Consider the following 24,603-nt stretch of genomic DNA (forward strand, 5'->3'; position numbering starts at 1 on the left):
TTTACAGTGAACCCAACAGGCATCATGAGTTACAAATTCAGTACAACACAAACTTTCCTTTCACAAAGTGGGGAATTCATGTAAATTCATTGACTTTTAAAAGGTAAACACATACATATTTGCAACATATTTGATGAATTAAATATGAGATAACCTTGCTCACAGAAGTCATATGTAATAAGGAGTGTATATGTAAATGATCATGTATTTTAGAGTAGAGATAGGATACTGGGGTTCTGAATTTAGCTACATTCTTCTAAAATTCCAACTCTGTCACTGTCTGATTTGAGGGCCTTGGCAATTTGTTTAATCTCAAGTCATTTAAGCTAATTGTCAGTTTCATGTATTTGTAAATTACAGCAATAGTATGAGGATAATCTGACATAATGCATCTATTACTTTTAGCAGTACAGAGCAAGCAGTCAATAATGTTATGGTTATTTCTTCATTACTACCTCAATACTATTATCAATTCTGCAAATAATACGATCACAATGATCACTCTGATATTTATTACCCAAATGATAATGAGTATATGTGATCTTTTACGTGTTACTTCGTAACACAATGATTACTTCTAAAGAATGTGATCTTTTGATTAGAAGTAAGTTGTTATTTAGAACTTATGATTAACTAGGATCTTAAAATAAAAGTCATATCATCAATTACTTAACATTTATTTATTCAGTAATATTTACTATCAAATTTACTGAAGAATAGCATTAGCAAAATAAGAGTTAGTACAATATTTACACATAGAAATCACATGTAGTATAGTTTAATTCATTAAAATATTGTTACAGTGTAATTTTATATCTACCAAGCAGGCTTATGCCTATAGTTTATATTTTTATTGAAAATTTTGATTTATTCATAACTTGGGATTATTATCTTAGAAAAGTAGTTTTTTTAATTTTTCTCTTCCTTTTTTAAGTCATTTTTATATTTTGAACTCAGCACTAAAATGATGTATTTGAAAAAATACTAACAAGTTTGATACAAACATTGAAGTTATTTTTTTGCAAATATAAGACTTATGTTGTAAATAATAACATCTTGTGAACCTCTTGTGGTTGACTGTTGCACATGACTGTGGACATGGGATGGGAATTAGTTTGGCATATAAAGATAGAAATAGTTTATCTTCCTGAGCATAGCTCTGTGTTTTTGTTTAATTGTGCAGATCTGATTGAAATCATGATACTTTTTTTCAAGACTAGAGATGTTTTTCCTAAATTATATTCATTATGAACTAGTCCAAGTAATAAGTGTGCCATTATATATCTTATGTTCTCCCTAGATTGCTGTTTTAAAATGTACTTCAGGTGGTAGAAACAATAAACCGCCTTGATTTAAGAGAGAGAGCAAGAGAGACACTACTCAGTATAATTATGGGGAAAGAAGCTCAAAGTTTCAAATCAAAATGTATACACAGGATTAAAGTTATCAGAAGAGTGAAGAAAATCAGTAAATTTGAAAGCAATGATTTCTTCATTTTTTTTCCTTTCCTTTTAAAGCTGTATATATTGAATGTATATAACTTGATGAGTTTGAAGATAAATTATCCATGAAACTATCACCCACCACCATCAAGGCCATAAACATATTGATCACCTTCTAAGGTTTCCTCTCACCTTTTTATTAGTAGTAGTATAATTTGTGGTAAGAACACTTAACATAAGATCTACCCTCTTAGTAAATTTTACGTATGCAATACAGTATTGTTGGCTATAGGCACTATACCTTACAGTACAGCTCCAGAATGCTTGCAAAACTGAAACTTTGCACCCTTTAAGCATCACCTCTCCACGTGCCCTTCTCCCCAGCTCCTGGTAACCACTATTCTACTCTCTGCTTTTATGAAGGATTCTGTTTGACTATTTTCAAGCGCACATATAAATGAGATCCTATCATATTTGACTTTCTATTTCTTGCTTATTTCTTCTCTACTTAGCATAATGCCCTCCAGGTCCGCCCATAACCCATATTGCCACAAAAGTAGAAAAATACTCTGTGTTGGTGGATTAGGAAAATTAATATTGACAACATGTTCATACTACCTGAAGTAATCTACAGATTCACTGAAAGTTCTATCCAAAAATTAATGGCATTTTTCATAGAAATAGAAAAAAAAATCCTAAAATTCATGTCAAATCATGAAAGACACCAAAGAATCAATGCAATCGTGAAAAAGAATAATGCTTGAGACATTTCACTTTCAGATTTCAAATTATATTATAAAACCATAGGAATTAAACACTATGATAGTCATGTAAACTTGTAGACCAATGCAACGGAGTTGAGAGCCCAGAAATAAATTCATGCGCCCATGGTCAACTGATCTTTAAGTTTTCTACAAATTTGAGCTACTTTGAGTCTTTGCAATTTCCAAGATAGGGCATACTCAGATAATTCTCATTTCAATATAGTAACCTATGAACAAGCTACATTATTATATAACAATTTCACAAATGGCTATTTAGTTAGGAACAATTTAGTTTATACAAGAAAGAAAAGAAGGAAGAAAGAATAGAAGATTTTTTTTTAAAGGCACAGCTAAGAATTTCTTTTACTCTAGGAACTTAAAAAAAAAACTGTCTCTATATACATTCAAGGGTCAGGTAGAACCTTGGCTTGTCTTTATAACATCCTGACCACATTACTATATTTATAATTTTGACGTCATAGGTTTTAGAGATTCTCACATCCACAATATTGTAAACTTTCTCAGGAACCAGACCAGTATCTGGGGCAAAATTGGTATGAAATGGTATTTAACTAAGTAAATTCATAAGTTAATAGATAAATTTATTAATGCTCTAGTATTAAACTGCAATAATTGAATATCTTTATAAATGTCTTCACTGATGCAATGTCTTGCATGGAACTGGCACATTAAGAATGAGAAAAATTTAAAACACTAAGGTAAAACTACTTAGTGTTTGTGGATATTTACATAATTTATAAAGAAAAAATATCTTTGAGTAATGCATATGAACTTCAGTATAATACTTGGTTACCTATAAAGATGAAGTAAAGGAAACAAGATATGATCTTGGGCTTTAAGCAATTTTGGCTAATTTCAAGAGCCTGTTAGAAGAAATGTTAATTATGACCTGTCTTAGATACAGAAAAGTGTAAGGAAAAGGTTTGACTAACGTACATCTATTTTAAAGGTTGGTTTGGAAAAAATTTTAATAATAACCTATTTTATTGTGATAAAAGATTGAAAGTGGTCAAAAGGTACACAAAAAAAACCACACCAAATGTTGTTGCAAGCAGAGGCCTTCTGGATCATTTATTTCCAAAAATAGGTATTGTTGCATCTAAATTTGTAAGGATTTAGGGTTGGAAGGTAGTCAGGGCAAGGTTATACTGAAACCATTCCTTCTGTTGATTTTCTTTCTTCTTTCTTATCCCCAACCTGATATAAATGAAGAAAAACTTAATAAGAAAGAGTCAACAAATTGAAGCTCAAGATATGTGGAACAAAAAGAGGGACAACCAAAACATTTTGCTTTATGAATTAAACATTTTTTTCTTTTCATTGTTTTTAATATTGGCCATCAGTACTAGCAGGTTCTTCAAAACTTAATCATAGAACAATATACCACATCCCCTTCCCACTACTCTGACTGATTTGCAAAGTTACACGTGAAATTCTGCTCCTGAAACAAATGGAGTGTGGATGTGATTGAAGTAAATTGTAGATGCCAAATTTTTTAAATGACATTTTTGGTACACTAAATTTTATTTCGTGGAAAGTTCCTCTAAAGGGAAAACAATGTTAGCTACTATAAAAGAACAAAAGTATTGAAATATTATTACGTGTTTTAGTTTGAATCAATTTTTTTTGGTATTTGCTTACTAATATCTTATCAAAATCAATTGTCTCTCTCATTCTACAGCCTCACTCCATCAGAAAATCTGCAGGATGCTCCACTGGACAAGGTAGGGAAACATCTTTAAAGTTTTTTTCTTTGTGGATTTAAATATCTACATATTTATATCTATCTATCTTTCTCTACATGTATACGTAAATGCACAAAAATGTTTTAATGTTTTGGGTACTGTCTGCAAGCGTCTAATTTTCCTCTTGCCCCAGTCCTCAGAAATCTTATAAACTTGCACCAGGCAAGTTCTGCCTGTGCTTTCTCAGCATGTGCACTGTGCAAAGGCTCAGAGGACTGGAGGGCTGATTCTTGTCTGTGCTTGATTTCCCAAAAGCTCTGCCCTAGCCCTGATACAATTTAGCCTGGAGAAATGTGTAAGGTTTCTAATTCATGTGTCTTTTAGAAATTTTCACAAAAGTGCCTTGGTATATCCAGGAATCAATAAGTAACTGAATCTGATAGCAATGGTGATTTCTAGCTAAGTAAATATCTAATTGTTGTTATGCTTTAAAGACGTAAGTTCTACCAAGGGGGCAGGGTCCCAATACCCATATGCTGGAGCCTTTTAAATATTAACTTGACTTTATACTTAAAGGATAATAAGTTCAATTTGTTTGCAAATCAAAGCAGAAATTCATAGCTGAAAAATGTCCCAGTGCTCTAGGATGATTTTAATGGCTTTAATTTTAATGTGCCTTATGTGTAAGAGATGACTGTCCACAAAATAAAGTTCTCAGGACAAGTTTGAGATAGATTGGTGGTTAAAACTACAAAACAACCTACAGGAAAGGAACACAATAAAAATACTTCCATTGACTGTAGAAACTATTTTGAACATAGGACAAAAAAATCAGCATTGAAAGCCATAAGGAATCCATCTTAGCCTGATGAAGTAGTCACACGGGGTCACGTTGTGTTGGGTCAGTGGCAGCTGCTGATTTGTGATCATCACTGAGTAAAAGGCACCATGGCAGAGTTTATCCGCACAGATTCTGATTTAGAGCTACCAGATGTTGTTGGCACCTTTTATCATGAGATCTGGTTCATTTAGTCAAAACGATTAGTAGACGAGCACATGCTAGAGTCAATCTACTCTCCTGTAAGCAAAGCTGAGGCAATGATGGAGCAAAACAGCTTACCCACAGCAAGTCAGCAGGAAGTTTTAGCCTGTCACCTCTCTTCATTAATCTGTACACATGGCTGCTCGGAGAGACAGTGAGTTGATTAGGTCTGCAGCACCATCAGCGTGCAGACACTCATCACTGCTTCTCATCTTCATATGACCCAGATGGTGTAGCTGCTTGACTGCAATTTCCCTTTATATGCGTTTTTAATAGGTTCCTTTTTTAGGTATTGACTTTGCACTCTCTTGTAGATATTTAAAGCCAAGCTGAATTAACTTCTCTTTTAGTTACAACTTGAAGTAGCCCCATTCTGGAAAAAAAAAAAAAAAAAGAGAAAACCTTTGTATATAATAATAAAAAAATGATTGTTTTCTAATTCTCTCTGTGGCTAAAGAAATCTCATGTGTCCAAAATACTAGTTAATTGGTTTCTGTGTTGTCCTAAGGAAACAGAGTGGACACACTTTCCCAAGATATGCTTGCAGAAATGGAGGCAAAAAGTTTCTTCAAGGAAGAGTCAAAGAAATTAAATTAAATCTTAGACAGACAGTCTTACTATAAATCTGATCCAATTAACCATTTTTATAAGTTAGGAGAATCTGAATTATTTGATTGAGGTTACCCAGGGAGTGCATGAATTCCTGGATTTAATTTCTGCCTTACCTTCTCACTAAGAACTTGAGATTGTCTATCCTAGATATCACTTGGGCACCCTGTGCCTTGAAAAATAGTGTCTTGCATCCACTTTGCATGGGGAGTCCATTACCTTCTCGTAAAGGCGGCACGTTCCCAAAGGTAGGATCACCCTCCACTGTGTGTGCATCTCCACACAGATACTTTTCTGTGTGACCCCTGTTCATATAAGCAATTTGATTTAAAATAGATTGCAAAATTCATGGGCCTATCTAAAGTATAGTGATTTATTGATGAAGGCTTAGAATAATTGAGTAGAGACGAGAAACTTACATGGTTGTTTATTGTCAAATTAGTGCACATGAAGGGTCTTCACAGCATTCAGGCACCATTTCCTATTCATACGACTCCAGGAAACATATTTTTATTGTTAAATGTGCCCTTTCTTGTTAACTTGATTCTACTGTAAATGAAAATGATGATCTTACTACTCACAATGTCAAGATTCGTTAGAACCTATTTGTATTGGAACAAGGTAGATATTTTTGTTTCTGCAGTTCCCTAATACCACTCGTTTAATGGCAGTGACATCATTCCTTATAATGCTGCATCAATCAGCATGCTGCCTGTGAAGCTGATTTCTACCGACTCAGTCTCTCAAAGGTTGTTACTGTGCTTGATTGAAGATGCTCATAAATGCAAGAAAATGTGAATATTAATGGTTTTCTGGTCATCTTTAGGCTATAATGTTGTTTCTAGAATTTAATCTCTTTTAATGTTGATGGTATACTAGCCCTCCATAGACCGCCACCAGGAGAAATGTTTGGCAACAAACCAATGGGAAGAAAAGAAAAGTAGTTGTATTCTGTCCATATCTCACCTGGTATGACGTGAGACCAACCTGGAAGAACACAGAATAACGACATCATTTCTAGAAAAGAGAGAGCATTGATTGAAATAGTCCACTGACATTGCAGAGCTCTTGTAGGAGACAGATGAGGTCACCCCTGGACCATGGTCTGAGATATGGTGTGGAGTATATAAAAGGGTGAGGTAACCATGAATACGGCTGTGGGAGATCGGGCTAAAGAATGCCTACCACCCCTCTTTCCACTTTGGAGGACTGTACACTAGAGCTGCCACTACAGTCAGAATACTGACAGGTGGGGAGCTCAGACCCAAGGGTCAGCGACCATTGGACCATTAGTAGTCCCCGCCCTGAATTTTTCTGTCTAATGAATGAGAGATACCCAAAATATCACATAAGCAACATTCTGGTGGCCACTCTTACGCAGTCTCATGGAAGAGATACTGCACTGGCCGGCAGGAAATCTCTCCTGATTAGACTGTTCCCCAAAACTGGGTCCACACTCCTGAAGTGGAGAGCTAGGACTCCAAAAACTGCAGAACTTTAGAAATTTTTGATGAAGATGTGGCAAAGCATACTGGGACCCTCTGAGGCACGGAGTCCAAGGTGAGGGCCCCACTTGCTGGAATTTAAGGACAGTCCTACTTAAGGGCCGATGTTCATCCTAGCTACCTCAATCTCTGGCTTAAAATTTCTGCTGTTTCTGAACGTTTGAGCCCCACTCCTATTTTGTTTCTGGCTGTTGTTTCTCTTGTTTATTTGATTTAATTCCACTTTAGCATTTGGCCCCAATACAAGACATGACTTCATGTATTAAATATTTATTGCACATCTTGTATTTGCCACTAATAATTACAGACTCTGGAGAGAAGAGCAACTATCAACACAAACAAAACTCCCTCACCACATAAAGCTTACATCCCAGGGGGAGAGATGTGTAATAAGATAAATAGATACAATGCATAGTATCCTAGATGTAAATAAGGGCCCTTTATAAGAGAAAAATAGAGAGAAGCAAGGGATGAGAGGTTCTGGGGGTGAGCAAAATGCAATTTAGGAACAGCCAGGAAGGACCTGGCTAAAAGGTGAAGCTACAGTGAAGACTGAAGGAGAAAGAGAGGAAGCCACGCTGATGTCTGGAGGAAGAGCAAGCGCTCAGCCCTCAGGCAAAGACAGGCTTGTCATATTCAGGAAATGGCCAGGAAGCCAAGCCATTGGAACAGTGTATGAGGTGAGGAGCTAAAGAGGATAAAGCCTGAGAAGTTTGTTTCATGGGGGTGCAATCTATGCCATCACCCAGGACCCCACGTCCAGAAGGGCCTCATACTTGGTTTTATGTTCTATTGTTGCCATCTTGATACTTTTACCAATTTTGTGGTTCAACTTGTGCTTTGTAAGTGAAGTCTGATGGGAAAATGGAACTTGCACCTGGGCAGAAAAGATGTAAGTGATATATGCATGTCCAGTTTTTTGCAACCACACTCACATGCAGGAGTCATAATACTCCATGAATGCAGAATACCAGTGGAATCGTAAGACATGGGGATTCAGCAAGACTCAAAGCAAATATAAAGTAGGAGTGAAACAGCTGTGACTTAGTAAGTGGGGTTCTGACAGTCTTGAAAAGCCAACTTTTTTCTTAAACTAGAACTTGGTTTGGATGTAGAAGTATGACAACTGTCTTCTAGAAAACAAGCAACTCTACAACTCTATTATAGATTCCTTACTCATTTTATTTCCTGTGTCAGCCAACTACCTACATGACAATGATGACAGAAATAAAAGAAAAATAGGGCAACCAATAGCTCCTTTTCTTTGTCTCTCCTTACTCATCAGTGAAGTGGAGGTAGAGTATTAGCAAAAGGGGAGAATATCAGGAAGTGAAATAAACAGTTGAGTGAGTTTTCTGCAGTGCTTCCGCTGTTCTGGAAGAATGAAGTATATACACATGGACAAGCTATAAAGTATCTGTTGTTTAATTTCAGTGTTTCTGCACGTGACTTAAATGCTCTTGTGCTTGCAGTAAAACCAGCATTCACAGTATTAAGATGAACAGTAAGTGTTATCACAAATGGCAGGATTTCTTTGGTTTTTTTTTTTAATAGCTGAATAATATTCTATTGTCTACATATATGTATATACTTTTATATACTATATATTATTGTATAGATATACTATATACACCACATATATATAGTTCAGGGGTAATTTTCTCAAAAATTTATTCTGCTTTAACTTTGATTTCTCATAATAATATTTGCTTGTCTTTATCATTGTTATTACTGCAGCGGTTTTAACTCCCCACTGATATTTTCCTCATGCCCTCCCCACCCTTACTAATGACATGGACTGTATCTTATTAATCATAACCCCAGCATTTAGACCTGTATTGGACATATGGCAGGCACTGAATATGTATTTGCTGGATGAATAAGTTAATAGATAACATGAACACACAGAAAAGTGACCCCAAGAAATAGCTTGTGTAAAAATCTTAAAAATAATATAAAGTGTCTTACATTTGTGAAACACTTTGTTGGTACTTTAGGTGTGATGACAAGGTGTGGTGAAATGATGAAAAAATGACTTGTCTTTTTTTTTTCCATTTAATTAATTAATTTATTTATTTTAACATTTTTTGATTGAGTTATAGTCATTTTACAATGTTGTGTCAAATTCCAGTGTAGAGCACAATTTTTCAGTTATACATGAACATACATATATTCATTGTCACATTTTTTTCGCTGTGAGCTACCATAAGATCTTGTATACATTTCCTGTGCTATACAGTATAATCTTGTTTATCTATTCTACATGTGCCTGCCAGTATCTACAAATTTTGAACTCCTAGTCTATCCCTTCCCACCTCCCCCCTGGCAACCACAAGTTTGTATTCTATGTCTATGAGTCTGTTTCTGTTTTGTATTTATGTTCTTTTTTTTTTTTTTTTTAGATTCCACATATGAGCAATCTCATATGGTATTTTCTTTCTCTTTCTGGCTTACTTCACTTAGAATAACTTTCTCTAGGAATATCCATGTTGCTGCAAATGGCATTATGTTGTCATTTTATGGCTGCATAGTATTCCATTGTATAAATATACCACATCTTCTTTATCCAGTCACCTGTTGATGGACATTTAGGCTGCTTCCATGTCTTGGCTATCATAAATAGTGCTGCTATGAACATTGTGGTGCAGGTGTCTTTTTGAAGTAGGGTTCCTTCTGCATATATGCCCAGGAGCGGGTTTCCTGGGTCATATGGTAAGTCTATTCCTAGTCTTTTGAGGAATCTCCATACTGTTTTCCACAGTGGCCGCACCAAAATGCATTCCCACCAACAGTGTAGGAGGGTTCCCCTTTCTCCACAGCCTCTCTGGTATTTGAAAAATGACTTGTCTTTCCCTTATAGTTTTTTTTCCTCAGTGAAAGGAAAACAACCAACTTTATGGTTTCTTTTAGATATGTCGTTTGGGAATTAAAAGGGTTTACAAGCTGACTATATGGAAAAAGAAAGAATGCAAAGCAGAATACTGAGGAGGATTTAAAAAACAATCTTTCTCTAATATTATTTGATGTGTGGGAAAACCAAATTCCATGCTGAGGGATAGAATATAACAAACATTATTTTCTTTTTATTTCTTATGTCAAGTGTTTCTTTGTCATTAGGCATAAAAATTAAATGGTTTAGTGGACAGAGCAACCAACAGAAATAATCTCTGTGAACAAAGGATAATTTTGGGATATGAAATTGGACAACAAAACAACAAAGGAAAAATTAAGAAACCTGGAGGAAGGAAAAGATTTTTTAATAACCAAAGCAGCTTCTAGTTAAAGTTACTGTCAAGGGAACTTTCTTTTTCCAACCACTCCTATGGAACCACCTGCCACATGTCTCACTAAGGAGCATCTGTCCACGTGGGAAAAGACTGCTTGATTAGGTACAGATTTTTCTTATGTTAATTGAATCAATTACCTTGTTCCCTGTCTCTCTTGTGAAATCCACTCCTGGTGAAATAATAGAGGTAGATATTAAATGCAAGCTACAGTTTTCATTGGTCTTTCTGAAGATAATATTATAGATCAGTAAGCATTTCCATTTTGTATACTGTCAAAGTGAGACATAATTCTGAGAAGCAATTAATTATTCAAATTATTTTAAAATTTTAATTGTTTACACCACCAGAATTTTTACCAGTGATTATGAAAGTGGGTGGATAAGGGCTGTGATACAGATGTGTTCAATAAAGGCTATGATAGAGGCACGGTCAAGGTCAAAGAAGGGAAGCTACGTCAGAAAGGGAAAATTATTGTAGGAATGAGGGATCAAATTATTAGGACTAAAGAACAACATTAACATTAGATACCACTCTGAAAAATACAACTGACATAAAAACTCTCATAGAGAAAATAATTTCAGTTTAAGGTTATTCTCTTAATAGTCATTTCATCTTAGTTAGACAATTTTGACTTATTTATAAAAAGCAAATAACTCATATTCTGCCTCAGCATCTTTGTGCTTAATGCTTCATCTTTCTGGAATGTTCTTCTCCCAAATTTAGGTATGGAATTATTATTTAATTTACATCTCTGTTCAAATATTATTTGCCAGAAGAAGACCTTCCTAACCACTTAAACCACTTCACAAAATGCATTTTAAATTATAGAATTCAAGTGTCTGCCTAAATATCAATGGCAATACCCCAAATTTCTATTGGTTTGGTGTTTCCATTCACACTGTAACAGATCCTTTTGATCTCAGATCCCTTCTTCAGCTTTAGATACGTAACTCAGTGTACACTTTTCTCTTTGAATACTTAAAAAATTTCCATATTACAGTTAAGCATATTTCTATTTTGTTCATAAATCATTTGATCATAACTATGGTAAAGTATGTAATTTCCAATTTTCATGGTTCCTTAGCATGTTACTTTCTATACTATTTTGAGTGATCTATTTAAACTCAACAACAGTAGCCGTTATGGATATCATTGTTTTTCTCCTTGATCTAGGCATAAACTTCATTTTGTTTGGTTTTGAAAAATCATCATTGCAGTATTGTGTATATATTATATATATACATATTGAACTGTGTTCATATAGATCATATATCAATACAAATAAGCCATAAACAATCTATAATAGGAATAGAATAGAGTTATATTTGAGCCAGACTGTGAACTATAGACTAAGAGTACACTCTTCACCAAGGAAAAACATGCTCTGAAGAAGCATGGCTTCCAGCAGAGTTTTATTTTGTATTTTGCGGTGGGAATAGTTAATGTCTAGTCTCATAGTAAGTTTGATGATTATGGTAAAATATTGTGTATATTCACTATACTGTGTATTAAATTTCCAGAATTTGTCTACCAGTCACAAGTTTGTACCTTTAAACAACATCTCTCCTATCTTCCCTGTCCCAGGCCCAGGTAAACACCATTTTATTTTCTGTTTTACAAATTTGGCTTTCTTAGATCCCACACATAAGTGATATCATACAATATTTGTCTTTCTCTGACTTATCTCACTTAGAATAGTGTCCTCGAGGTCCATCCATGTTGTCGCAAATGGCATGATTTCCTTCTTTCTCATGACTGAATTGTGTAAATATATCATGTCTTCTTTGTCCACTCACCCAGGACCTTAGGTTGTTTCCATATCATGGCTTTTGTGAATAATGCTGTAATAAACAGGGGAGTTCATATATCTCTTTGATACATGTTTTCTTTTTCAAAAGATACATATCCAGAAGTAGAATTGCTGGATCATATAGTAGTTCTCTTTTAATTTATTAAGGAAACTTCATCTTATTTTCCATAGTTGTTGGGCCAATTTACATTCCCACCAATGGTGTGTAAGGGTTTTCTTTTCTTCACATCCTCACCAACACTTGTTATCTCTTGTCTTGATGATAGCAATTTTGATAAGTGAGAGTTGATGCCTCAGTATGGTTTTGGTTTGTAGTTCCCTGATAATTAGTGAAGTTAAACTTATCTTTTCATGTACCCATTGGTCCTTTGAATATATTTGAATGAATGTCTATTTCATTCCTCTCCCCATTTTAAAATTAGATTAGTTTTTAATGAGTAAGTTGTATGAATTCTTTATATACTTTGGATGTTAGCCCCTTGTCTGATATGTTTTACAATTTTTCTCCCACTCTGTAGTTTTTTTATTTAACATCCCTCCAGTTGTTTTTTCTTCATAATGCTCTAACTTCTTCTAAGAAAGGAAAGATTTTATAATAAAAATCAAATCCATCACTACCAAAAGTGCATTGTGCTGAATGTTCTCTGTTTGCACCTGCATATCTATTGCTTTATCACCTCATACTTTCCTCAGAAGCCTGACTGGGAAGAACTGTATCAATTGGTTCTGTTGACCTCCAACTTCTAGTTTGGTTTAGCGCCATGAAAAGAAAAGTGTTTAGAAGGGAGTAAAGTTAACTTTGTTTCTGCTGAGGTCCTTCCTTATTGTGCCCATCTAGCATGGTTGTCTTCCCTCTAAAGGATGACAGCTCTTACTGGTTTGCCTTCTCTGGATAGCTCTTTTTTAGCTTCTAGTGACCAATGTCCTCTTGCAAATTCTGACATAGTAGTGTTAATGCCTCCCAGGTAGGACTAGCTCTGGGGTACTCAGTGATCTCCGGTTAGTAGTTTCCATTGACCCTACCTACATATTTGCAAACTATACCTTAGTACATTTTTCTCAATCACCACTTTTGACTGTGACTTCTGTTTCCTGCCAGGACTCTCAATTATACAACCATTCACAGATAAATAACGTTATCACTTTTTAAGAAAGAGCTATAAGTGATTATATAAAGAAGAAAAACAGAACCTATTATGGAAAAATCTACTATATGTCTTCTTTATTTCTAAACCTTATGTCAGCTCCAGCAACGCTCACTAACAGGTTCCACAGAGAGTATATGAACATCTAACACTTGGTAGTCAGAGTCTACATAGATTTTATATTTCTCATTCTGTAGGTAATGATGTTCTTTCTCAGAGACAAGTTATAAACAAACTCCATTAAAATCTCTTTGCTTATTATTGGAGGAAGAAAAGGAAGAAATAACTGATCAGGAAAAGATGTCTACAAAGAATCTAATATATATTAGATACTGTGCTCAGCACTTTTCAAATGGTGTTTTATTAGCCCACACATTGCACAGGGAAATCTTTATTCAGCAAATGCAATCTACTTTTGAAAGTGAGTGAAGATACAAAGAAAAGGTATTAATTTGTTTATTGATTTCACTTAGAGTAATAAAAATATCTTCAAGCCTTATGGGGTATTGTCATTGAAGCTACGTTAGAAATAGACTATCAGGCACAATTATTGCTCTTATACCTACTGACATGCAAGATCAAGAAGAGTAATTTAGGACACCCTCAAGGTCACTAAGAAAGATAATGATTTCATTAAAGCTATCTAACTTATCTTAACCATTGTGTTTCTCATTGCACTCTAACATACTGTTCTTTAATTGAAATAAAACTAAAGTTTGAATTAATTCTAAATGTGCTTACTAGCAGATAAATCTTAGGAAATGAAACTGACACAAAATAACTTTCCAGATGCAAAGTAATATGTGAAAAGAATATGCTATGATGAAAATGGATAAAATTTAAGGAAGCTAGATGGCATGCTTCATATAATATTTCTCATTTTATTCCAAAAATTGAAATAATAACCCTATATGTTATATATTCTTATCTTACTAGATGGTTTTAAATGATACTAAACAAGGAGGTTAGACTATCCAACATAGATTTCCCAATTAAACTCAAAATAAAGCTGGTTGAAACTAAAAGATGTGCCAAATACATAGAAAAGTGTTAATTACTTAATGTCTTTATCTCTTTCATTAACACTTGTTTATTTTTGTCTTGCAAATTTAGATTATTTTTACTTCAAGTATCTTCTAAAATAAAAACATAAAAGCATTCCAAAATACAAAGGAAAATTCTACATTCCTACCTTAAATCGGGAAATTCCTGGAGGGTGTCCGGCTATTTGGCTGATACGGTCCGTCCCAGCAAGAATAGTTTTAAAATGAGAAATAATCCCTAAATGATCTATCTCCAGATATTTTGTGTTACAAAGTAGAGGTTGTAAATCACAGAGGTAGAATGAAGACCTAGATGGGAGTAACCATCATGCTGCAGACCTACACTAACCAAACGGCCTTGGTGACTTACGCTTGAGTCCTTCTGAAAAAAAAAAGTGCATTTGTTTGTATGGAAGTGTTGATGTTTAAAGACAGAGGCAGTATTTGCTGATCTACATAAAAATACTGTGTTTAATGATGACTTAGCCCATTGATAGGTATATATCTTTTAAAAGATACTTCATATTAGACAAGGCTCTGGGTAGAGTAAAAAAAAAATCTCATTTTCTAAGCTTTTAAGTTCCATTTTGTTGCTGTGACTGCCATATGTAACACAGAAGACCATAGTAAGTAGCAGTTTTATGGCATGTTGTGAAAATTAAAATAGTATCTGAAGATTCTAATTTAATATTGTGTTAAAGGCTATTATTAAATTTAGTTTTTCAAATTACTCATGATTTGAACATTACCAAAGATTTAAATGAGGAAATAATAAAAATACTTCTAAATATTTTTGAAAGGCAATAACAAAAAAAATGTATTGATCATTTAAGGAATAAATTGGACAAATTCTCTACAATCTCTTTTGAGGGTAGAAGTAGAGGGCATAGTTCTTAACTCATTCTATGAGGCCAGTATTATCCTATTACTAAAACCAGACAAAGACATTATAGGAGCAGAAAACTACAGACCAGTATCTCTTATGAAAATAGATGAAAAAATCCTCAACAAAGTAATAGACAGTTGAATTCAAAAAGTATAGAAGAATTATACACCAATTCCAAGTGGGGCTTATCTCAGATATGCAAAGCTGGTTCAATATTTGAAAATCAATTAATGTAATCTATCACATTGACAGACTAAAAAAGAAAAATCACAGAATAATATCAGTAGATGCAGAAATAACTTCTGACAAAATCGAACACAGTTTCATGATAAAAAACTCTCAGTAAAGTAGAAAAATTGGGAAACTTCCTCAATTTGATAAAGGCTATCTACAAAAAAAAAAAAGCCTATAGCTAATAGCATAGTTAATGGTGAGAAACACAAATCTTTCTTAATAAGAACAAGTACAAGGCAAGGCTGTCTCCCTCACCTTTCTTTTTACATCATCATAATGGAAGTCCTTACTAATTCAGTAAAGAAAGAAAAAGTATACAGACAGAGAAGAGAAACATGAAACTCTCTCTGTCTACAGATGACATGTCCATCTCTACTTAAAAAATCCAAAAGAATCAAGAAAATAAGCCCCTGGAACTAATAGGTGATTATATCATGATTTCAAGATGCAACGCTAATATACAAAAGCAGTCAATTGCTTTCCTGTATGCCAGCAATGAACAGGTAGAATTGGAAATTAAAAATTACATTAGCACCCACAAAAAACCATTTACATTAGCACCCACAAAAAAGAAATTCTTATATATGAATCTAACAAGATATATACATTGTCTATATGAGGAAAATTATAAAATTCTGATGGACAAAATCAAAGAAAACTAAATAAATGGAGAGATATCCATATTTAGGGGTAGAAAGACTAAAAATTGCCCAGATATAATTTCTTCCCAACTTGATCTGTAAGTTCAATACATTCTCAATCAAAATTCCAGAAAGTTATCTAATGGATATGGAAAAACTGATTCTAAATTTGTATGGATAGGCAAAAGACCCAGAATAGCCAACATGATATGAGAGGAGAGGAACAAAGAGAACTGATACTTCCCGACTTCAAGAGATGCTATAAAGCTACAGTTATCAAGACAGTGTGGTAGGTGCAAAAGAATAGACTAGACAAATAGGTTAAGTGAACAGAATAGTGAGCCCAGAAATAACCCCCATAAATAAGTCAACTCATCTTTGACAAAGGAGCAAAGGCGATGCAATGAAACAAAGATTGTCTCTTTGACAAATGGTACTGAAATAATTGGATATCCACATGCAAAAATTGAATCCAGGCAAGGCCTGTGTAATCCTTTTTCTTTGAACCTTATGACTGGGTTATGACCGATCTCTTCATCAGATGTGGCTCTCTTTTACAACAGGAATGAACATTCTACATCTCAGAAAAATCTCACTTGTACTTTTCTATTTGGTACAGTCACTGGAATTTCTCATCATAGGTAATTTTAATACTGAATCTTCAGCAATAAAACTTAGATTGCTCTCCCCACTTTTCCTAGGCTCCGGTCTTTCACTATCTAAGTCAGGGGAATGTGTGGGAATCTTTTATATCTTTACTTCTGTAAATGAGACAGAATATTGCTGTCCCTGAAGAGATGGTTACAACTTGATCTTTAACATATTCCTCCATCTGGTTCTCCTTGTAGTTGATAAAAATTAAATTGCTTAAATTTTCCAGCATATGGATGGCAATCTCTGTTAGTTTTAAATGCTTAGCTATGTTTCCTTGTTTCCATCTCTTTGCTCATTCTAGTGGGAATATGGAAAATGGATAACCCACCTTTCCTAGAAGACCAGCAGCTGGTTTTCTGACAGATTTTCCTACCATACAAAAGAAAAGTGCCCCTACTGAAACATTTTTTAACCTGATAAGGACAGATGGACTAGAAAAATTTATATAGATTATATATGAAAGCCAAAGACAATCAGATAAGTGATTTTTAAAGTGTTAACATAATAGAATATTCAATTTGTAAACCTTAGTTTTTAAATGTTTATAGTTTTAAATTAATTTTTCAAACTTGAATCAGTGCACAGTAGTTTACTGACTCCTGACTTAGGAGCTTAAAATTGGGTGAGTTATTATTAAACTGGTAAACAATGGAATTTTAGATTATGTCTGACAAAAACAAACAGTAGCAATCCTGGCAGTGCTTTGCTCATATCCCTTAAAGGTTTAACATTCTGTTTATTACATGTTGCTGGATTTCTCACTGCTGTGTGCACCTCTCCTTGCCAGAGGCTTTTCTGTCTCTGCTAGGGACAACTCTGACCCTACAAAACAGGACTGCAGATAAGCAGTCCAGAGCTCACCCAGTGATAGAGGAGGTGGCTTAGACATATTTTAGCTCCCTTGCCTCTATGGGGTGTGTGTGTGTGTGTGTGTGTGTGTTTTAATAGACTTTATTCTTTTAGAGAGTTTCAGATTCACAGCAGAATTGAGCCAAAAATACAGACAGTTCACACATAGCCCTTCCCACCCACACATGTATGCTCCCCTCAACATCCCTTATCAGTCTGTCATATTTGGTACAATCGATGAACTAACATGGGCACATTATTATCAACCAAAGTCCATAGTTTACATTAGGGTTCACTCTTGATGTTGTACATTCTATGGGTTTTGACAAATGCATAATGACATGTAGCCACTACTACAGTATCATATAGAATAATTCCATTGCCCTAAAAATCCCGTGTGCTCCATCTGTTTATCCCTTCCTCCCTCCCTCTCCCCAAGCCCCAGGAAACCAAGATCTTTTTATTGTTTCTGTAGCTGTGCCTTTTTCAGAATGTCATTGGTTGGAATCATACAGTTTGTAGCCTTTCAGACTGGCTTCTTTCATTTAGTAATAAATCTTTTAAGTTTCTTCTATGGTGTGCATTTTATACCATTCTCTATCACTCCCCATTGAGATAAGGTCCCAGTTGCTCAGAGTGGAAACTTGGTTGAAATCATCTTTTGTTGGTATCCATAATTGTTTTGGCTTCCCATTCTCCATAAGAAGTTTCTGAAATTACTTCTGAATTTGCACTTTAACTCTGTCTCCATGATCTGCTTTTGTTGAAACACAAACACATAAGCTCCATTAAATAGTGCTTGTGTATACAGAATTAAAAAGAAAAAAAGCAAAATAAAACATTTCCGATACAATCAACAGATAAACACAAGTTGGTTTATATTAAAAGTCATGAACGCTGATATTCAGTATCTTAATCCAGGGCTTCCCAACAGATATCTGGCAGTTTACTGGTGGTTTACAGTTGTGTTACAGATATTGATTATCTCATCCTTGGCAGGTCAGAATCCCTGGTCAGTGTGTCAGTTATTATTTTTGAAGATGTAAGAATTCTTGGTCAGAGAGTTAGCCTGGCAAAAATATCAACAATCAATGATATAATTATCTCTGTTGATTAATAGGAGAATGATAGCTGGTTGAGGGACTAGGGTCTTCAGACCTACCTAATCTCAATCACTTTGGCAAAAATAAAATAAAATACCAGATGATAGGGGCTCTGAAATGTAGTAGCATTGGATGTTAAATGTTCACTACTACTGCTTTTCTGAAATAAATAAATGAATAAGAACACTGCTCCCAAACAGAAAAAAAGACATACTAAACAGTTTTGTCTTTAGTCGTTGGATCACTCAGAAAAAGACAAAACATTTTTCTTATTACCTATAACGTCAGATAAAATGTATTCTCCCTCAAGAAGACCTTTTATGGCATCTAATCTCTAGAGAACTGAAATATTTCAGAAAAGTTAAAACTTAAACCTAACATGCTTCAAGAATTTTCTTGTTTGGAACTAAGTATAACAGTTTATGGGTATAACTTAAGAGTTATAAAATTCATCATATTGTAATCATTCAAACTAATATGTAGTCATTATAGTATGATAAAAGTTTTAACAAGTTATACTCTCTAATTTCAAAGAAACTTGGGAAAGTTTAATCATCTAAAATTAAATGATTAAAGTTTGAAACAAAGCAGAACCACTCTAACAGAAATTGAGAAATTTAGTGTCATTAGGGATTTTGTATGGGTTAATTAGCAATTTTAAAATCTAAGTTCAACTCCATTTTTTTCTTGCGTATTATTCTGAACTCATTGATGACATACAGGCTCAGAAAATAAGTGCATCTTTTTCTGTGAATAATTTTTGACAAGAATTAATTTTAAAGGATGTTACTTCATGTATATAGGTTCAACACATATTGGGATAGCGTAGCAGTAATGACTACTAGTACACGTTACAAAAGACATAATGAACTGCTTGTATGACTAGAAAAGCAGTTTATCATTCTCAGCACAAAGTCGGTAGAAAATGAAGGTATTGGGAGCTGTATATGAAAATACTAAGAGCACAATATTTTAGTCAGATTTAATATGAGTTTGCAAAATAACCAGTAATGCACAGTTAATCACAAAATGCTAGCATAATGTGAAAGTATCTATGCAAGATACTTTAAAATTTCCTATGCTATTTTTAAAAAAACTGCCTTGCAGGACATTTGATCCTTTCTAAAATGTCCATAGACATTGGGGCTACAAAAAGTCCTTTAGTTTTGTCCTGTCCACAATATCCATGAGGCTATTTGGTCCATGCTGCGTAGTTTTGGACAGAACCAAGTATCAAGGACATTTTCGGTGTGGACCAAATGTGGCCAAACATTAAGGAACTTTTGGAGTGGACCAAATGTCTTACAGACAGGTTAGGACCAGGAATTTATCAACCTAAAAGTTGACTTTATCTTCTTTATTCAAACTGAAAACAAATATTACAGTGTGTAGGTAAGGAATGCTTCAAGTCTGTTATAGATTTCTTGTCATGTTGATTACTTTCCACAAATTTCCCTTCTTGAAAGTCTTTCAAACACGTCTTGTGAATTTACTTTTACCTCAAAATTTTATTACTATTCAGTTCTGTGACTCATGGTCCCAGAAAGGTAAGCAGTATTCTAAATATTTGAAAATAAATCAATTTAATGTAGTAATAATTTTGAACATGGATCATACTGAGAATAATGTATTTAATATTGCTTAGCTCCTTATAAAATAAATATTATCAATCCAAATAGCATATGAAACTTTTAACGTTGAACTAAGAATCTGCATTGGAATCTGCAAAGCAGGATAAAAACACGTGATTGTTGTTGTAATCGACTACTTACTAATTGTGTAAAGATAAAAAAATAAAATAATGGAAAAAATAATGTCTATGAAATTGCCTAGAACACTGCTTTGCTCATAATAGACATTTAATAAGTTTTGGTTGAATCTGTAGAAAACTTTGCCTAGAAATTATGGGTAGAAAGTAGATAGTATTTTTTTCCCTTCCATCAGGGAGCTAATTTAATTAGTAAAATAAAAGATAAAATAATTACTTACATAAGCCACACTTTTCTATTATGTTATATGCGTCAGACTGAAGTAAGTCTCTTTGAATGATCATAGCACTTTTTCCTTTTTTGTACCCTGTTGATATTTTTTATATGTTGACATAATCTGAAACACACACACACACACACACACACACACACACACACACAATTATATGCTATTTTAGAACCTCCTCCCAAATACTTGGCATAATTTAATGCTCTGTGTACTTGGTATAATTTTTGTTTGTTTGTTTTGGGCAGCTGCTCAGTGGCAATGACAGTGATAGAAGAAATGTAGGAAAAAAGTACTGTAAGTGCTTAATAGAGGAGGCTGAGCTGGGCCAGACAGACTGGGTGCTACTGGAAAAAAAATATTCGGAAAATAAATGTAAAATTGTTCCAAAGGATAGAACAGCATGCCAGAATAAACGAAGCAGGTGTGCATGTGGCATGCTTGGGAAACAGCCATTACACAGATCTGGATGGAAACAAGAGTACTAACAGATAAACTGGGAGAAATACTTCTGTTTATAACACTACAGTACAAAAAGCATTCATATGATCATATGATAGATCAAATGTATAGATGTGTTTCACGAAGGGGCGGGGAGGGCACAGCCTAGACTTGGCAGAGGTGCTCACAACCAGAGAAACTACTTAATTCCCAACTCTTCTTTTCTGGCATACATTAGAGAGCGCAATAATTATGTAGCTCTGTGCTGTTAAAATCTGACAGCTCTCCTAAAAGGCTTTCTGGTACTGTATTTTTAAGTGGTTCTGCTTCGCTAGTTGGCAAAGGCCTCCGAAATCTCTCTAAAGTATAACCATCCTCATCTTTTCAAGTCATTAGTTTTTTGGTGAAAGTCATAGCAAGCGCAGATCTCATGCTGAGGACATCTGCATCTGAACATCACAAAGCAGCCTTGAACCCTGCAAACCTTAGTTCTGAATTGGCCACTGCATTGATTCGAATGAGTGCACTGCATTGGTTTCCTTTTTTCTTCTTCTTTTTATTAATCTTCAGATAATTTGATCTGAGGGCCATTCCAAGCTGTAATACGAAGTCAGTGAAACATAATGACTCATAGAGCAAAACGTAAAAACTAAATTTATAAATAAGGACGAGATTGAGGGAGACCATTTCCCATGTTCATTTAGCTCATTTACTGTACAGAAGCAAATTTATTAAAAACGTAGATAGCGTATGAAGGGATATGGGAAGGGAATGCTACAAAAACCTTAAAATTGTAAGTTAAGGTCATGTCTTGGTCATAAATTATGCAACTGAATGTCAATCACTTAGATATATTTCCCTTCTTGCTTATAAGCATTTGAATTATTGGAGAACTTTTATATCATAAAATTATTCTCTATCATAGATTAGCCTTCTTTCCAAACTAGGAAGGTTTTTAGTTTATGAGCCTTCATAAGACTCTGGACCTCTTACTGGTTTTTACAGAAAGTTTAATGAGAGTTTTTCTACTAGGTACTGACCTCCATAAGCATGGGGACACTGGATCACTACTTTATCCCCGAGTATGCCAGTGTCAACATACAGAGCATGGACATAAATATGTATTAAATGAATGTACCTATTAAGTAATTACAAAAATGAGAGTATTACAAAGAAGAAAAATGGGAAATGAGAGCTGTTGGACCAATGGGAAATCACAGTTAAACTGAGACTTGAAATATGAATTGAGATTAGCTGTGAAGACAAAGGAGATTATTGGACTGTTGAGAAGAGTATTCTAGACTGAGGAAATGATGATGATGATGATGATGATGATGATGATTTTAATGCTCATGTATACCTATATATTTAATGTTTACATTTTACATACTTTGTTTACAATAAAGTGCATATCATAAAGTACACAAATTTGATCTTCCGTGTTTAGTCTGCTGTTCAATTCATTGAACAAGTTTTCTTTCTTTCTTTGAGATATTGTATGTAACAGTTCTAAAATATGCATTTGATTCCATTTTTATAGATTAAATTTTTCTGTTGAACTTGTCTCTCATCCATTTGTCTGTCATTTCTTATATTGAGCACCTTAATATGTTCTTTATACTCTGATCACTATCTGGATTATCACTTCATCTGTTTCTATTTCTTACGAGTCATCTTTCACTTAATAGTTGCACGTCTGGTTATTTTTTACAGAAGCAGGCAGAGCCTTCAGAAAGTTTTCTTCTGACAAAGAGGGCTTTCCTTTCTTCCCTAGGAAGATAGGCTGAAGAGCTGATTTTGAGTTACACAGGGATTGAATTGGGTTGTCTCTGGGCTACAGTCTTTGTAAGAGTCACTCTCCCTTTGGCCTGTCTCTGTTCTTGGTGTCTTATTGTGACATTTTAATCTTTGGATGGGGAGCCCATCAGATTTCGCTTTTGGACTGAGGAAATTATTATATTTTCAACAATTTCTCAATTACTACAGCCTGTATGTGGGTGCATCTATGTATATATGCGTTTAAATATGTAAATATATATAATTTATGTGTAGAAGACACATTATTTGTATAATCTATAAACAATGTTCTGAAATATAAGAATTGCTTCTATTATTTCTGTGTCTTGCCTTGTTAAGGATCTTCAGCCCACAGTCTGGGAACCATTTAAAGTAAGAAGTCTTAAAGATAACTCTAAAAACCACAAGAATTAAATGGAGACATAAATTGAATTTATACCACTTGATTTTAGTGACTGTTTCCTTCTGAAACTTGTGCTGTGGATAGCACAATGGCAGTGTTTTATCCTGCTTCTCTGTTTCTTCTGTGCCTTTATCCTTGAAATTTACTCTGCTTCTGATCTCCCAAATGGAACATCTGTGGACATACTTGGGGTTTTATATATATCTGTCTGTCTGTCTGTCTACCTATTGATCTATCTTCTTTCTTCCTTTCTTTCCTTTCCTTTCCTTTCCTTTCCTTTCCTTTCCTTTCCTTTCCTTTCCTTTCCTTTCTTCCTTCCTTCCTTTCTTTCTTTCTTTTTCTTTCTGTCTTTCTTTTCTTTTCTTTTCTTTTCTTTTCTTTCTTTCTTTCTCTTTCTTTCTTTTTCTTTCCTTTTTCTTTCTTTCTCTCTCTCTTTCTCTCTTTTCTCTTTCTCTTTCTCTCTTTCTCTCTCTCTTTTTTTCTCTCTCCCTCCCTTCCTTCCTTCCTTTTTGTCTTTCTGTCTTCCTACATGTCTTTCTGTCTATCCATTCAGCTATCTATCTGTCTATCTAGTTATCTAGCTAGCCATCTGGCTATCTAATTTTTTTTAATCAAGGAGAGTGTTCATCTGCTATTGGTTTTAATAAGTAGGACATTCTGTATGACCTTGAGGAGGGCTCCTAAAGAGAATTGGTAAGAATGCAGTCAGAATTTGTCAAGCTATGAAGTTAATGTATAGAGAGATATGGAGACAGAGAATAAATTTACTTCTCTAGGAAGCTTGGCTTTGAGGTGTCTTTGATATAATTATAAACAAAAATATCAAGGAGGAACATCAAATTTAGCCTTGGGCCTTGTCCTTCCTAAAGAGGGGCATGTGAGCTGTCTTAATAGACATATGTTTTCAAGATGACAAGAATAATCAGAGTGGCATTTTAGAGCCAAAAAAACCCACGCAAGCACAGATATCATTAAGTTATAGCAGAGAAGGGCAGGACCAGATAAAGGTAAGGCTAGACAGAAAGTACAAGGCCTTATTTCCTTTTGCTTTTTTTTGCTTGTTTTCTTTTTTATAAAAGGTCTTATGTGCCTTGCTAAGAAACTTTAAATTTAATAATAAAATATTAATATCAGTCCATATATAGTTATTTTGTGTCAGATATTAAAGTTTTTTACCTATATTATTTATTCATTGCTTCAAAAATATAAGATGAGGCTAAGAGTTTGGATTCTGTAAACAGCCTCCC

The 24,603-nt window shown here is 34.3% G+C and overlaps 1 long non-coding RNA gene across 3 annotated transcripts in view; it reads left to right on the forward strand.

The window, feature by feature from the left end:
- LOC140689280 (uncharacterized) overlaps positions 1-24,603 on the forward strand; it is a 668,228-nt gene that overhangs the window by 283,329 nt on the left and 360,296 nt on the right. For 2 of the 3 annotated variants that reach the window (XR_012064172.1, XR_012064174.1), the window contains exon 5: positions 3,909-3,951. This is a non-coding gene — a long non-coding RNA (uncharacterized lncRNA). Of the gene's footprint in view, positions 1-3,908; positions 3,952-11,875; positions 11,946-24,603 lie in introns of those variants that run through there. The other variant, XR_012064173.1, reaches the window with a different exon arrangement.

The sequence above is a fragment of the Vicugna pacos genome, chromosome 25 (assembly GCF_048564905.1).
Source record: "Vicugna pacos chromosome 25, VicPac4, whole genome shotgun sequence".
NCBI lineage: Eukaryota > Metazoa > Chordata > Mammalia > Artiodactyla > Camelidae > Vicugna > Vicugna pacos.